Genomic DNA, 14,224 nt, shown 5'->3' with positions numbered 1-14,224 from the left:
GTATTACGTAAAAACATTGGCATGAAATTTCACCTCGAGAAAATACGGCCTCCGATAATCATGCCTCCAGCTTCTGGAACTGACCAAAAAGCAGGTAAGTTTTAGATGATATCCACTGACATGGATCAAAAAAATAGTGTTAAACATCTTTTTCCTATTAATTTTTTATTTATAACTAGCTGATCCCATACGAACTCCGTTTCGCTTTCAACTTTTAATATGTCATGAACAGTTTGTATAAAAGTCGATTGCCAAGCATTTTCCAGATGCACTTCCTAATTCATTGTTAATTTATAATTGCAAAAGTATTGGACGACCACCGATTGCTCTTCCCTCAATACTCCCGTGTGCAAATTTTCAAAGCAATCCATTGTATTATTACGTCAATATTGCTAAAAACAGTGAAAAATTAAATTATTAGGACGACATCTTTCGTCAACCCCTTGCAAAACATTTGACATCTGAAATCGATTGTCCGTCCCTGAAAACTACCGTGTGCAAATTTTCATTCCAATGGGTGTCGGGCGCCATGAGCTTTACATAAGGTGCGGAGATATTTTGATGCTGTCACAAATACATCAGTATCTTCAGACTGGTGTGCGTGCAATGCGGTCTGATTCGCATTGATGACGTCATAAGAGTTGTTTGGGTTGCAATTACGGAAGAGTTTTTGATTTAGATAACTTTTGTTTAATGAAAAAATGACCAAGTGCTGCATAAAATCCTGCAAAATTTCGCAGGTCGACGCTAAGAAGCAAAATAGAGCAGTGAGTTTTCATCAGCTACCGAAGGAACCCGCGGTACGCAAAAAATGGCTCGCGTTCTGTGGCCGTAAGGATGGATCCGGCATATACGTGTGCTCCCAGCATTCCGAATTGACGGAGTTTGTCAATGTTTATATGGAAAACGCAAAGAGGGTTCTTATAAAATCTGGTAAGTATTTCTAACTTAGGCCATTATCGCAATATTCTTTATGTTTCGTTTTTTCTCTCAGCTTGCCATCCGTTCGTGCCCTCCAACTGAGTCTGCTCGATCCATCAGAGCTTAAGTGAGGAACCGGAAGCAAGTGGTCGAAGAACTTCTACAGAGAAATGCAAACTTGGGGATCAGTTGAAGTCATCGCCCTCGATTACAATAAAGGATCTTCTAAGATGGTTATTCAACGACGACGGAACAATCCACGGTAAAAAAAAACGTTCTGTAACAACCGAATCACGCTGAAAAAAGCCATTCAATACTCATTTTGAGATGGGAAATTCACTCAACAAGGATATATGTTTCACCTTTTATACGAGCGTTCACTATCTTCAGTATTATAGTACTTTAATCATGTTAATTTGACAACTTTTTCAGTAAACTGTATTACGCACTGCAGCCCCGATGATGTTATGACGTCATCACTGTAATACACACAATGTTTACGTTTTTTCGATCACCTATACCACGGCAAACCGAGTTCATCCACACCTCTACATCTAGCTCATGGGGTCGGACGCACTGGATTTTGACAGCTGAACAGAGTGAAGGAAATTGTAAACAAATGATGCATGGAATCAACACTTTTAAATGTGAAATTTTGAAACACCTGCCGAATTTGCACAAAAACTGGTGAAAGGGAAAGATCGAGAAACTATTCAAGATTCTTTTTTTGCTTTTTTATTTTTTGAAATGTGTTCTCAAGGTGAGTATTATGTGATTGAAGTCAGTGCTTTCAAATGGTATTGAAAAACAAGCTTTTTTAAAAGTGAATTTATCAATGAAAAATGGTCAGTGTTAAATTTTTTTCAACTTAACATTCATAAAAAATAGTTGAATAATCACATATGAGCGAGTTTTGGTTGTGTTAAGCCGTCAAGGTATGGCAAATCGACTTGAAAGTTGACTAATTTTTTTTGGTTTTCTTTGTTATTTTTGGATTGATTCAATTGAAAAAATGCACAAAGGTAAGTTAATTAATAAAAAAAATCAGCATTCATCATACAAAATTATTATTACTTTAATATTAAACTATATACTTCACTCAAACAATGTACTTTTCATGTCTAAATTATTAAATAATTTTAAAACAATAATATCAACAAATCTTAGACATGCTTATTTGTTATACTTGATGTCAAATTTAAAAACGAATCTCATTTATGAGTAATTTAATATTGAACCGATAGTTTGATTTTTTTTTTCATAATTTTTTTGCCCAACATATTGTGAGGCCTTGTTAAATTGATTATCAGATGTGATAAAATAACGTTCTCAAATAAAAGTATGTTTAATTTCTGAACTTTTTTTCCATTCATTCCTGATAACTATTATAACTTTTTTTAAACTTATTAAGTGTTCGGAAATGAGATCTTATGAAATAACCAAATTGTAACCGAATGAACTTAGTGCATAGACAACACAAACTGTAGCCTTCCGTTTGCAGATAGTCGTTATTCGCTTACTCGAACTGCATGTATCTTTGAGCTTAAAAACACTTTATTGAATTTTTTGGCTTCTGCAAAACTGTTAAAGTAAATAAATTAGATTACACTCTAGGTCGTTTGATCTTTATTTACATTCCAGAACGATCAAAGCGGTTCCGCTAGAGAATTCGTTTTGTTCTAATATGCTTGTTTTGGTCAATAAAATCAGTGATTTTTATATGTAAAAAAAAATAGGTAGTTTCAAATTTCAAAATTCTACCAAAAATCGTTTTGCAACTAGTTATATCTCTATTAACTTTTAGTGAAAAAAACGGGGAGGGTCTAAGCAAAAATTCCCCATAAAATAATGTTTTCTGTGGGGTTCCATAAAGCGATGAATTAAACATGCATTTTATTTTAATCATCTGTAACTAGATCGTTGGAAAAAATTTTACAAACTATACGAAATTTGAATCTACTTACGTTAAACAACGAACTTGTAGAAGAAACGTACCAAAAAAACCTTTTTAAACTATTGAAATAACTGTTTGAAAAACCTCATAAATATGCTCACTTTGTGTACACTTGAGCTCACTCTGTTTGTAAATTTCACAGCTGGCAGCAGTACAGCTGGACTGAAACGAATCCGATATTGCAAAAATAATGGAAGGGTTATATGGACGACCCCCTTTGCCGGCCCCTCACACTGAATTTAATACCTGAAGTCCATTGCTCGTCTCTCAAAACTCTCGTGTACAAATTTTCGTCTGAATCCGATGTATAATAACGACAATATCGCAAAAAAGCGAACATTTAGTATGGACGACCCCTTTGGCTGACCCCTTACACAAAATTTGACACCTGAAATCAATTGGGGTCATCCGAAAATCTGAAAACAGTTTTATCATTCCTGGCCCTAATGACCACCCATGCCAAATTTCAGACCTCTAACTCTTAAAACGGCTGAGTCTATAGAGGACAAACAAACATACAGAAATTGCTTTTTATATATATAGACTAGCTGATCCCGTACGAACTTCGTTTCGCTTTAAATCATTGGTACGTCAAAATGAGTTTAGAAAATGAGTTCGAAACATTCTTTCAACAATTTTTGGGAAAAAAATCAACAGTGTTTAAAGTCGCTATTATTACAATTACTTGAAATTCAAATTAAACGGTTGATTGGATTTTTATTAAAATTTATGTGAGAGTGTTTTCTTCTCGATCGGTTGCAAAATCTAGACATTATGGCAGAAACATGTCCTATTTGTTTATGTGCACGACTCTTTTGCTTGATCTTCACACTTAAATTGGTATCAATTAACTGCCTCGAACAAAATTATTGCACAAAACACTGAACTTTCAATGAAACCCTCTTTTTCTGTCCCGTGGCTCGAAATTCGATAATTAAAACCAATTTTACGTTCCTCACAACTCCCTTGTGCCATTTTTTTTTTCAAATTATATGTGAAATAACGTCAGGAACTTGCAAACAGTGAACAGTGAATATAGACGCCCCTTTCGCCGACCCTTGACACGGAACATGCTACCTGGAGTCAACTGCTCATAGTTTATAAACCTCATCTGAACATTTTCATCTCAATCCGATGCATGATCACGACAATATCGCTAAAACAGTGAACAACTAACATGGACGGCATTTTTTTACCACGATTCAAAACTTGACTCCTGAAATCAGTTATCTTTTCTGTTAAACTCCCATGTGTCAATTTTGATTACAATTCTATGCTCAATCAAGAGAATATCGTAAAAACAGTGAACAGATAATAACCCCTTTTGCCGACATCTGAGTCAAGATTTGAAACCTGAAAGCAAAAGAGCGTCCCTCAAAACTCCTATGCGGATATTTTGATCTCAATCCAATGTAGAATAACGTCAAAATCGCAAAAACATTAAAGTTGGGTATGGACGACTCCTTCAGCCGACTTCTGATCCGCAATTCGAAACTTGAAATCGATTGCTCTTCCCTCAAAACACTCATGTGCTAATTTTCATCACAATACGATCTATAAAAACGCCAATATCGCAAAAACATTAATCAGTGGATATGGACGACCCCTTTTGCCGACCCCTGACCCTAAAATCGATTGCTCGTCTCTCAAAACACTCATGTGCAAATTTTCATCACAATCCAGTGTAAAATAAAGCCAATATCGCAAAAACATTAATCAGTGGATATGGACGACCCCTTTTGCCGACCCCTAACCCTAAATTTGATAACTGTAATGGATTGCTCGTCTCCCAAAACACTCATGTGCAAATTTTCATCACAATCCGATGTATAATAACGTCAATATCGCAAAAACATTAATCAGTGAATAAGGACGACCCCTTTGGCCGACCCCTGACACTAAATTTCATAACTGTAACCGGTTGCTCGTCTCTCAAAACACTCATGTGCAAATTTTCATCACAATCCGACGGAAAATAACGTCAATAACGTGAAAACAATATTTGTCTCGTATAGACGACCCCCTTCAGAAGGGGTCGTCCAAAAATCTAAAAACATTTTTCATCATTCCTGGTCCTAATGAGCATCCATGCCAAATTTCAGATCTCTAGCTCTTAAGGCGGCTGAGTCTATAGAGGACAAACAAACAAACAAACAAACAAACATACAGATAATTGCTTTTTATATAAGGCTATGATCATTTAGTATCCGGGCACTTCATTTCGGTGCTAGCTAGGTTACTATATAGAGCTCGGATATGCAAAACTTTAGCAGCGTTGTGATGGTTATGAAAAGGACTATCTTGACTATTTTTTTCAAATTTTTACGTTAACGTGTGTTTGAGATATTTTCGGTGCAAAAAGCCATAGTAAAAATAATTTTGCACAAATTTGCTCCTTTTACGCACTTTGTGCCTCGGAAGTTCATTCTTTTTGACTTGAATACTCATAAACTGTTTCTTTTTCTGAATTTTTTTTTGGTCCAGATGGTTGAGAAGTATACTCGCTAACTTTCAGCTACTCAGTTCAGAGTGGCGGTTACTCAGTTGTCGCCAAAACCGCACCTACTCAGTTCTGACTAAACGGCCTTTACTCAGAACTGACTAATAGCCCTTTTCGCGACAACTGAGTCATGGTTACTCAGAATGCGCGAATAATTCTGAAGCGGTTTTTGGCCGCTTTTTTCATGCTAGAATAACTAAAACCTGTATTATTATTCAGACAAATGATGGATTTGTTGATTGATGAATAATAAAAGTCAAAATATTGTTCATTCCTTTATTTAAAAAAAACCCGCAAACTTTTTGAATTTTTTTTGCCCGTCGGGTTTCGTCTCCCGGGCCGGGACCCATTATGCCGTACTAGATGGCAAATCTATTTGGACCATCATCACTTCGTCGCAGAATTCTGTAATATAAATAAAACCGTATCAACATCTACAAATTACCTTTAAAATCAATATATTCACCATGTAAAATTTCAAGTTTTTGCTGCACAAAACCAACCAAGTTCAACCGCCTCGCACAAACTGTTCAACATTTACTCAGTTGTCGCCTTCAAGCACTCGAGTTCTCTGAGTGGCGAATTTCCTGCCGTCTGAGTAATCTTTCCGCTGATTTCTGAGTTCATTAAGATCAGCCGTCGGCTGCTTCATACATGTGGCGACGTCTGAGTAAAAGGTAGCCGGGCTCTGAGTATTTCAAATTTAGCGAGTAAGGAGCTAGTCTAGGATGCTTACGAAATTCACACCAAGCATCAGAGTGGAACTCTTGATCTCAACTATAGGAACAAATTTATGGTTATTGGGGACAACTGAATGCAGACCTCTTAACTATGCAGTAAATCCGTTTCCGACAGGCAAAAAGTGTTGCCTGTCAAGTGGACACCCGGGAATTAACTAAAAATTAGCAGTTCCATGGATCGCAATCTGTGCAACCGGGTTTTACGCAATGTGACAGATGTGTTCTGATGGGCCAAGAAATTTATGTTAAACCCGAATTTAAGAGGTCATATTCTTCGAGATGCCTACTCATGAAAAGGTTCCAACCAGATTCCAATTGATTTTTATAGATAAATTTGTGTAAAATATCATGATTTTGAAAAGGTTTAGCTTCTGTGGTAAAAATAATAGATCAATACATGGCTGAAAAAAGTGTGCAAAGATAAAAATTAAATTTTATCATAAAGTAAGAGTATTTCTTGTCATCAACGATAAATTATTTTTTCAATATTTTTACATTAAATATCATAATAACACCTTAATTTCCTTCATAGAAAGTTTTTCGATCAAATCAATAGTTTTTAAAATACAGAGGTTTGAAATTGCCCGGATACTAAATGATCATAGCCTTATATAGATTAATGTAAAATCGTTTGTTTATAATAATGTTTTTTTTAATAAAGTAAACTAAACACAAAAAATGTGTTTTAATTGAATTTATACTCTTGATAGAAATAATTAACACTATAAAACCATGAAAATTCAAAATCCCAAATATTTTTATGCTCTATGAATTTACAATTATGTTCATTGTTGTTGAAACAATGAAAATCCCTTGAAAAACAATGAATTCCACAGTTTTCCTTGAAAAATTTAAACGATATTAAAGCAATACATTTCATGGTTTTGTGTTTCAGAATGCATGGAAAAAAGTGGATTTTTTCATTGTTAAGTTGCTTAACAACGGGAAGTTCATGCGATCTTTTCAATTTCCCAACAATTTATGTTAATTGTAAAATATATTTAATAGTTAAACTTTTTTCTGAATTTTGAATCTGCATTTCGGTTCTAAATTTTGAACCTGATTGTGAATCAAAATTAAAATATAAATTTACAAAGATCTGAATCTAATTTTTCAATTTTGGATTGCCATTTCAAAGCTTTAAATTTTTGAATTTTGTGAAAGAATTAAGTTTAAGAACTTCGAATTTGAATATAGAACCAAATGTCTTTTTTTTTATATTCGAAAAACTATTATCAAAATATTGAAAATACATATGATCTCGAAAAACATGATTTAAATTTGATACTTATGAAATGTAAAACCAAATTTGAACCAGGATTTCAAAGCAGCTTTTCATTTCTGATTTCTTTTGATTATTTGGACTGAAAATCAAGAATCCTGAACTGGATACACAATAAGACAAAACGCTGCACATATAATGGATTCCCAAAGGTGCATAAGTATGTCTAGTTTCAATTTTACGGTCTCTTTTCTGTCCATCTGGTTGGTTTTCAGAAAGGAACTTCTATATTTGGTTAACCTTATATTTCTCTTAGCACTATTATGTGCATAAGGATTTAAATTTTATTGTTTCTTTTATAAAACACCTACAAATTGTGTTCAAACCAATAGTTTCGTTTCCAGGGAAACATTTGACCATGCCATTTGACCATGAACATTCAACCTGGAATACGAATTTAGAAGCTGGCATCTTATAGACAAAGAAATAAACAGCAGCATCCAGCATCACTCTCGCTTTCGTTTGGTAACTCATTTTCACTCGTTTGCTAGAAAAAAGGAAGAGATCTCGCGAATATGCTGCGCATGTTCTTTGACCAGTGAGCCGAAGTCAGCATCCGACAACGAAAGAGAAATATCCTTTACACCAGAAAAAAATTGTTTTCAGTTCATCTAGGAGTCTGTTGCGCTTTCCTTGGACCTTGGTTTGTCGGGAGATTGTACCTGATTCTGACTGAAATCATTATTTGCACAGAATTTCACTCGCCTCGGTTGGTGCTCTATTGCTCGGAGCATCCTGGCCAATCGTCACCGCACATGCCGAAAATTAAAAGCAAACGCTAAGAGCTTTTATTGACGACATGAAACACACATTTTTCAACCAATCTTTTGCCATTTCATTGCGTTCAACAGTGTCTTACAGATGAACAAGACCTTCGTTCAACGGTTGGTAAAAATCGGTTTCAACCGTTTCAACTGGTTTCTGTCAACTGGTAGATGTTCAACGAGCCAATGTTTTGGACCCCGCTTAACAAAATGAATGCTTGGAATGCTAGGAAGAATGCTTGGATTCGAAGCATTCTTCAAGCATTCCTCCCATTGAATTCAAGCATTAAACCGATTCTACTTGAAATGGTTGTCCCGGTTCAAAATGACAGCTCTCGTTGACATCTGTCATGGTTCGATTGTATTGGTGTGATTTCTACTTGCGTATGTGTTAGTGCATTCGTGTATGTGTGTGCGTGCTATTTTGACACGGTTTAATTAAAATATGATTTTCAAAAAAAAAAAATTAGAATTTCTGAACATCTTTTATTTATTTCAAAACTTTTTCATCAACTTTATACAATATAATCATTTCCCTGTGCACAGTTTCCATATATTTTGTCACAATGAAAAAAATTGAATATCCCAGCACATTTAAGCACACCGCTAGCGAGGAACGGTTGATGCTTGAACTGCATGCCGCTTCCGTCCGAACCTTCGGTTCTTTTCCATAGTAGAGGTATTCGGTTGAACGTATCGTAGCGGAAATTGTTGCCGCTAAATTCCAGCTCCTCGTACTCTTCCGCACCAGATCGACACATGGAAAAATTCTTCGCCAAAGCCTCCTTTGCCACCAATTTTCGTTTCGGGGCGTGCATCAGCATTTGCTCTGCATGATTTTTCGGAAACTGAAATAGAAAATGAGGTTTAATAAATAATATTTATCAGCAATAACTAAAAAATTACCTTCAACAGCTTTTGCACGATGCTGCTGTCGAAAAGGCTGGTAGCAAAATGGCCGTTGGAAACTTAGAAATTATTCCAGGCCTGCCTCAACCGTGTGTTGTATAGACGGAGGAATTATTTGTTTATTATTTTGTGCTCGCGTATGTGTGCTATCGGTGCAATCAGCTGGCTTGCAGATGCACGTTAACTTTTGAGACCTCAATTTTTGGTATATAACGCAGCCCTACGCGCAAAATTTTTCGCTCAAACCCAACCCTACGCGCGGAATCGTTTGCTCAAGGTTTTAAAAGGGCCTGCGGGACTAGTCAGATTGTTGTTCAATGAAGCAAGTAGAAACTAGTCGAAACCAATCCAGCTCGGCAGCAGGATTCGTTTCGACCTGGTAAAAATCGGTCGAGGTCAATAGAGTATTTTCTGAGACAGATGGTGGTAGGTGTATAGTGAATGAGAAATATAAAGAAAACAAATAGTCTTCCTAAATCATGACTAAAAGATTATGTATGAAGAAAACTAAAATGAAATTGAGTGTTGGAAGCAAAATATGAGTTGAAATCAACTGTATTATTATAATTTTATTTGAGACACTTTACCATCTGTATGGCATTCGTATCTTAATGTTACACAGTAAACGAAAATTACCGAGTTCGGTAATTTATTTTACAGAAACAGTTCTGTAATACGAAAATTTTCGGTAATTGAATGAACTGACGTCTATTTTTACAGATCTTCATTAATCCACATCTAGAATTGCCGAAGCTCGATAATTTATATGTAAACAAATCATTTCGCAATATATTTTCGGTAAAAAACGCCGAAAACTGTAAAGTAAAACTGAAACTACCCTCTCTTTCGAGACAAACGTCAAAATTCGATGGCAGTTTTTCTCATTCCCCTTCTCGCTTTTGCAACCGTGTTCAATCGTTTGCTCGAGAAGCCTTCCGCCAAATTATTTAGCAAGCAAGGGTCGCCATGTTCGTCGGTTCGCGTGTGCGTTTAAATGTTTTGCGTTTTGTTTATTTATTTTAGCGTCAAATTAATGGTAAGTATGAAATGGTTAATGGTGCCTCATCACCCTCACTAAAATCAGCAAAGCCGTCACACTTGCGCAATAGGATTCGTCCAGCTGGAGCAAAGTGCACAGTCTGAATCACCAAACATCCGCACTTTTTTTCCTTTAATCAACTTGCATTTCCGTTTCTTCCAGAGCAGAACGACACTACTACCGGAATGGGAATTAAAATAGTTGCGGCCGCAACATGCATTATCATTCGGGCAATCATCACCACACCACCATCATCAATAACAGAAATATCTCAGTACCAGCTTCATTGGTGAACTGATTTGGAAGTGATTGGGCGGCGTTCGTATTTTCCGTTTATTCTTCCCGAATAAATGTGTGTTTTGGTTTTGCCAAAGTGTGCGGAAACATGTAAGTTTTAAGTATTTTATTATGGTTGAAGTGTTTTTAAATAGTATAAATGATTCTTTCCAGGGCCAAAATCACCTGCAGATGGTCCCGGAAGTGGAAAGCAGCGACTTTTTTCGTTTTTGTGATGGAGCCCGGATACGATTCTTTTAGATTTACTGGAAATGAAATCAGGGCTCGTTTACGGCTACACAGAAAAAAATAATGACTATTACATGTCATTGAAATCGATTGCCTGTAAAACAAAACAACCTGTAATCCAAAATACAGGTAATTTTCAATTGATTTTTCGGAAAGGAAACAGAACATCATAGAATATTACAGCAAATGTCGTGTAACAAAATGAAGCATGATATTTACTGTAATTTTCTAGGTCGAAAATAAATTATGTGTTGCTAAATTTTGTGCCGTCCAATAATTTTCAATAGCGTAACTCAAGTGTACTGGCATCCCAGTTGAGGAACGTCAGAAGAACAGATTGTTTATTTTTATTATTGTTTTGTTTTTTTTTCGGATCGGTTCTGTTTTGTTAAGCCTAGTCCACACTAGGCAACATGAACTGCGATTTTTGTTATGAGACGAACTTTGTTGTCTGTTGTTGTTGTTGGAAACCTGAGACGGTCTCAGTGTCTCCCGAAGAAAATGGGAGACGCTGAGACCGTCTCGAGACGAGCCGTCTCCTAGTGTGGACTAGGCTTTACGGAGTGAATCAGTACAAAATCTGTAACCGTCGTCAAGGCGGCCTATCGGCCGTAGGAAACAGCTAAGACCCGTCGGGAAAAGCAGCTCCGGTTTTTAAAAGGCAGCGTCGAAGAATCGTTCGATGCTCGATGGCCTGCACCAGTTATTTTAGGTGTCGGACGGTTGTTCCGTGGCGGCGGCTGTGTTGTGAGTATTTGCTTTAGTTTTTCCGTCTTGTGAAAAATATCTTATCTTATTAATTTCAGATCAGCGAACGGAAGTATTGAAAAAACAAGAATCTGTAAGGATATCACCCGACATTGATCATATTCGTAGGTCATCGGCCGTTTCTTATACCGAAAAGTGATTATTAATATGCGTCAATCTTTTTCTAGTGACCGTAACAACACTGGGGCATACGATTGCTGAAATTTCGGCACATACTTCGGAACCAAAATCATAGAAAACTTAGAAACCTGGTGAAATATGAAATGAGATGGAGAACCAGATCGAACGGGAAAACTAAGCTATCAATATGCAGAATCAGTACATCATAGTCATCCGGAAACAAAAACAACAGAACGAAGAAACCTTAGTAAGCGGACTATGATACATCCGGCTGAGAAAGTGAAAAATTGCTGAATCCCCTTATGTAAGCACATCTCATGTGTCTGTCTCTCTCAACTACTATCATCATCAACCTTTTCTCAAACAAATCGCAGATCGAACACTTGGAATAAATAGAGAAATTGGACCACACTTAAGGATATTTTTTTTTTTATTAGTTGATCACCCAGGTGGTAAATCCTTTTTACGGATTGCATTCCAAGGCACGGCGAGCGACCGAGTCCCCCCAGTATGCTACTCTGGGTCCATGGGTGCAATTGGACGACTCATGATACTATGTACCCCTACGCCATAAAGTCCACCTGGGGCCTCTGGCCATAATTCCCATCCGGGCCTGCAACGAAGGCTGTACCCAAGATGGGAGACCAAGTCCGCGCTTAAGCGCTCTTCGGCAAACTCCAGTTCGAGTCAAACTCCAGCATATATACCCTGCCTCTTATTACGATTCAAGACTAAGGACCTCGCCTCTAACGACTTGAGATCCGGCCTTTACTCGCAAATCGAGACTAGCTTGGTTCCCACGAAAAAACGTGCGCTCCGCCTCTGTTCGAGACCACTGCAAGAGACCAACGACCTCGCCTCTAACGACTTGAGGTCTTGGCTCCGCCTGGCTTGGCTCGAGGCCCTCTCCTCTTTGCCCGTCCGTGTGCCGAATCGAGAGCAGCTTATCCTGGACTCGCGCCTGTCACAGCACACGTACGGGTCTTAGACGCTTACGACTCAGATGAATCCCGACGGTGATGTCATCCTACCCGACTCGAGTGGCTCATCCGGCGGCGACGTGAGACCACTCTACCCGAGAGTATTCCGCGACGTGAATACTCTTCCCCCTACGAATTCGACTGCGAAGAAGGTATAGTCTTATCCCCACAGCCTCCATCGTAGAGGGCGCGTTCGACTCGGATACTCCACGACGATAACGTTGGAGGTATCCTACACACAGACGCGCGACGTACCTAGCAGCTCGGCATACGCAGAAGGTATAGTCTTATCTTTGTATGCTTTACTGCCAGGGTCGGACGCACACTACTCAGGTGCTCCCCGACGAAGGAGTCACCCTACACCGATCGCGGACTGGTGCTGGTTCCAACTCCTCTGCAGGGCAGTCATGATCCGGGTGAACCCATCGCTGACCACGCGCCAAGTGTTGGCGTCTTCGCACATCCTCTGCACTATGTTGTCGGCTGTCGCACTTAAGGATATGAAGTCAGACTTACTCGGTAAGTTGTTGAATCAACAAAAATTTAATATTTTTAAAAATTGAATTATTCTAAAAAAAAACCGCCGAGCTTCACCCAAAACCAAATATTCTAGTCTTAAATAAACAAAACAATCATCTGAAAAATCAATGAATTAAATATGTTCTGATAATTTTAGGTACTCATCGCATACTTATTGTAATTCCATTTCCAACAGACTTCCTCAAACAGCATGGCCGGTGTAGAAAGAGTTCCACCCGAAAAAAAAACACTTTTACACGTCTTACTATCACAAGATGAATTTGAAACCCAGCTTGGGTTTATGTGTCTACCAATTTTAGGAATCCAGATGCTTACACTTCTGGTGAATCGACTGGAATAAAATCTGAATCAGAAATTCTTAACATCAGCACCTGAGTTCGTTTGACTGGCCTACCAAGGAAATTTTTCAGTTCGAATTTTACACGGCCTAGTACTTAGTTATAGATTTTGACTAGAAGATGGTATATTTCCTATTTGATGGAGAAATTCGCGTTGCTACAGATGGAAAGTTTCATGAAATTTCATGAATGAATTGCTCCGAAGATGGTAAAAATGTTATGAATTCGGGGGTTTCGAGTTTGACGAGCTTCAGGTAGAACTCTTCATACATTTTTTTTGCTATGCTAATCAAAGTTATTTTAAATATTTATAGGTAAAAACCCGTGTGTCTCAAAGCGGAAGGATTTATCAACACGCTCTATGGTTCACCTTAAATCTGGTGGATTCGTTCAAACATTCAAACATTAAATAACAAAATTGTTGTTTTGATTGACGAAGTTCATTTTGTTTTACTACCAATGCGCCACTCGGGTACAGGCACATTCAGTACTGTTTTGTAAACGCCAGTCGTATTGATGTTTGCCGAACTTTTTTATTATTGCATAATAAAACTTCATACCAAAGTATTGAAAAATAGTGAATAATAGTTGCGCATTAGTATTTATTATATCCAATTCCATTCCATTAATTTATATAACCAATAAATATAAAAGAAGTATGGTATCTTAATGGTGCGTTATAGAATGTTACGCGAACGTTATCGACCTTCTTGAAAGAAGTTCCATTAAATGCTGAAATCCTGAATAACAAAAAACAAACGATGAGTAGCTGTATTTAAAATGTTCGGGATTTTTTACCGAACCCTGGAAAACGTTCAGTAATTTCAGCTAAGGATGCACATCG

The 14,224-nt window shown here is 37.4% G+C and overlaps 3 long non-coding RNA genes across 4 annotated transcripts; 2 read left to right on the top strand and 1 right to left on the bottom strand.

Annotated features, from left to right (window-relative positions):
* Positions 1 to 687: 687 nt before the first annotated feature.
* On the top strand, positions 688 to 1,480 carry LOC129752202 (uncharacterized). The gene is made up of 3 exons (XR_008738858.1): positions 688 to 933; positions 995 to 1,183; positions 1,354 to 1,480. It is a non-coding gene; the product is annotated as an uncharacterized LOC129752202 (long non-coding RNA).
* A 7,153-nt stretch (positions 1,481 to 8,633) lies between these two features.
* Positions 8,634 to 9,321, bottom strand: LOC129752190 (uncharacterized). Its single transcript, XR_008738855.1, has 2 exons — positions 9,068 to 9,321; positions 8,634 to 9,009 (listed from the first exon to the last, which is right to left on the bottom strand). It is a non-coding gene; the product is annotated as an uncharacterized LOC129752190 (long non-coding RNA).
* A 563-nt stretch (positions 9,322 to 9,884) lies between these two features.
* Positions 9,885 to 13,979, top strand: LOC129752193 (uncharacterized). 2 transcript variants are annotated; one of them, XR_008738857.1, is made up of 4 exons: positions 9,885 to 10,106; positions 10,272 to 10,496; positions 10,560 to 10,763; positions 13,695 to 13,979. It is a non-coding gene; the product is annotated as an uncharacterized LOC129752193 (long non-coding RNA). The 2 variants fall into 2 exon arrangements; XR_008738856.1 differs by lacking the exon at positions 13,695 to 13,979 and having other exon boundaries at positions 9,889 to 10,106; positions 10,560 to 10,947.
* Positions 13,980 to 14,224: the final 245 nt, after the last annotated feature.

This window comes from Uranotaenia lowii, chromosome 1 (assembly GCF_029784155.1).
Source record: "Uranotaenia lowii strain MFRU-FL chromosome 1, ASM2978415v1, whole genome shotgun sequence".
In the NCBI taxonomy this organism is placed as follows: Eukaryota; Metazoa; Arthropoda; class Insecta; order Diptera; family Culicidae; genus Uranotaenia; species Uranotaenia lowii.
The sequence above is the reverse complement of the archived record's forward strand: the minus strand, read 5'-3'. Positions and strand labels throughout refer to the sequence as shown.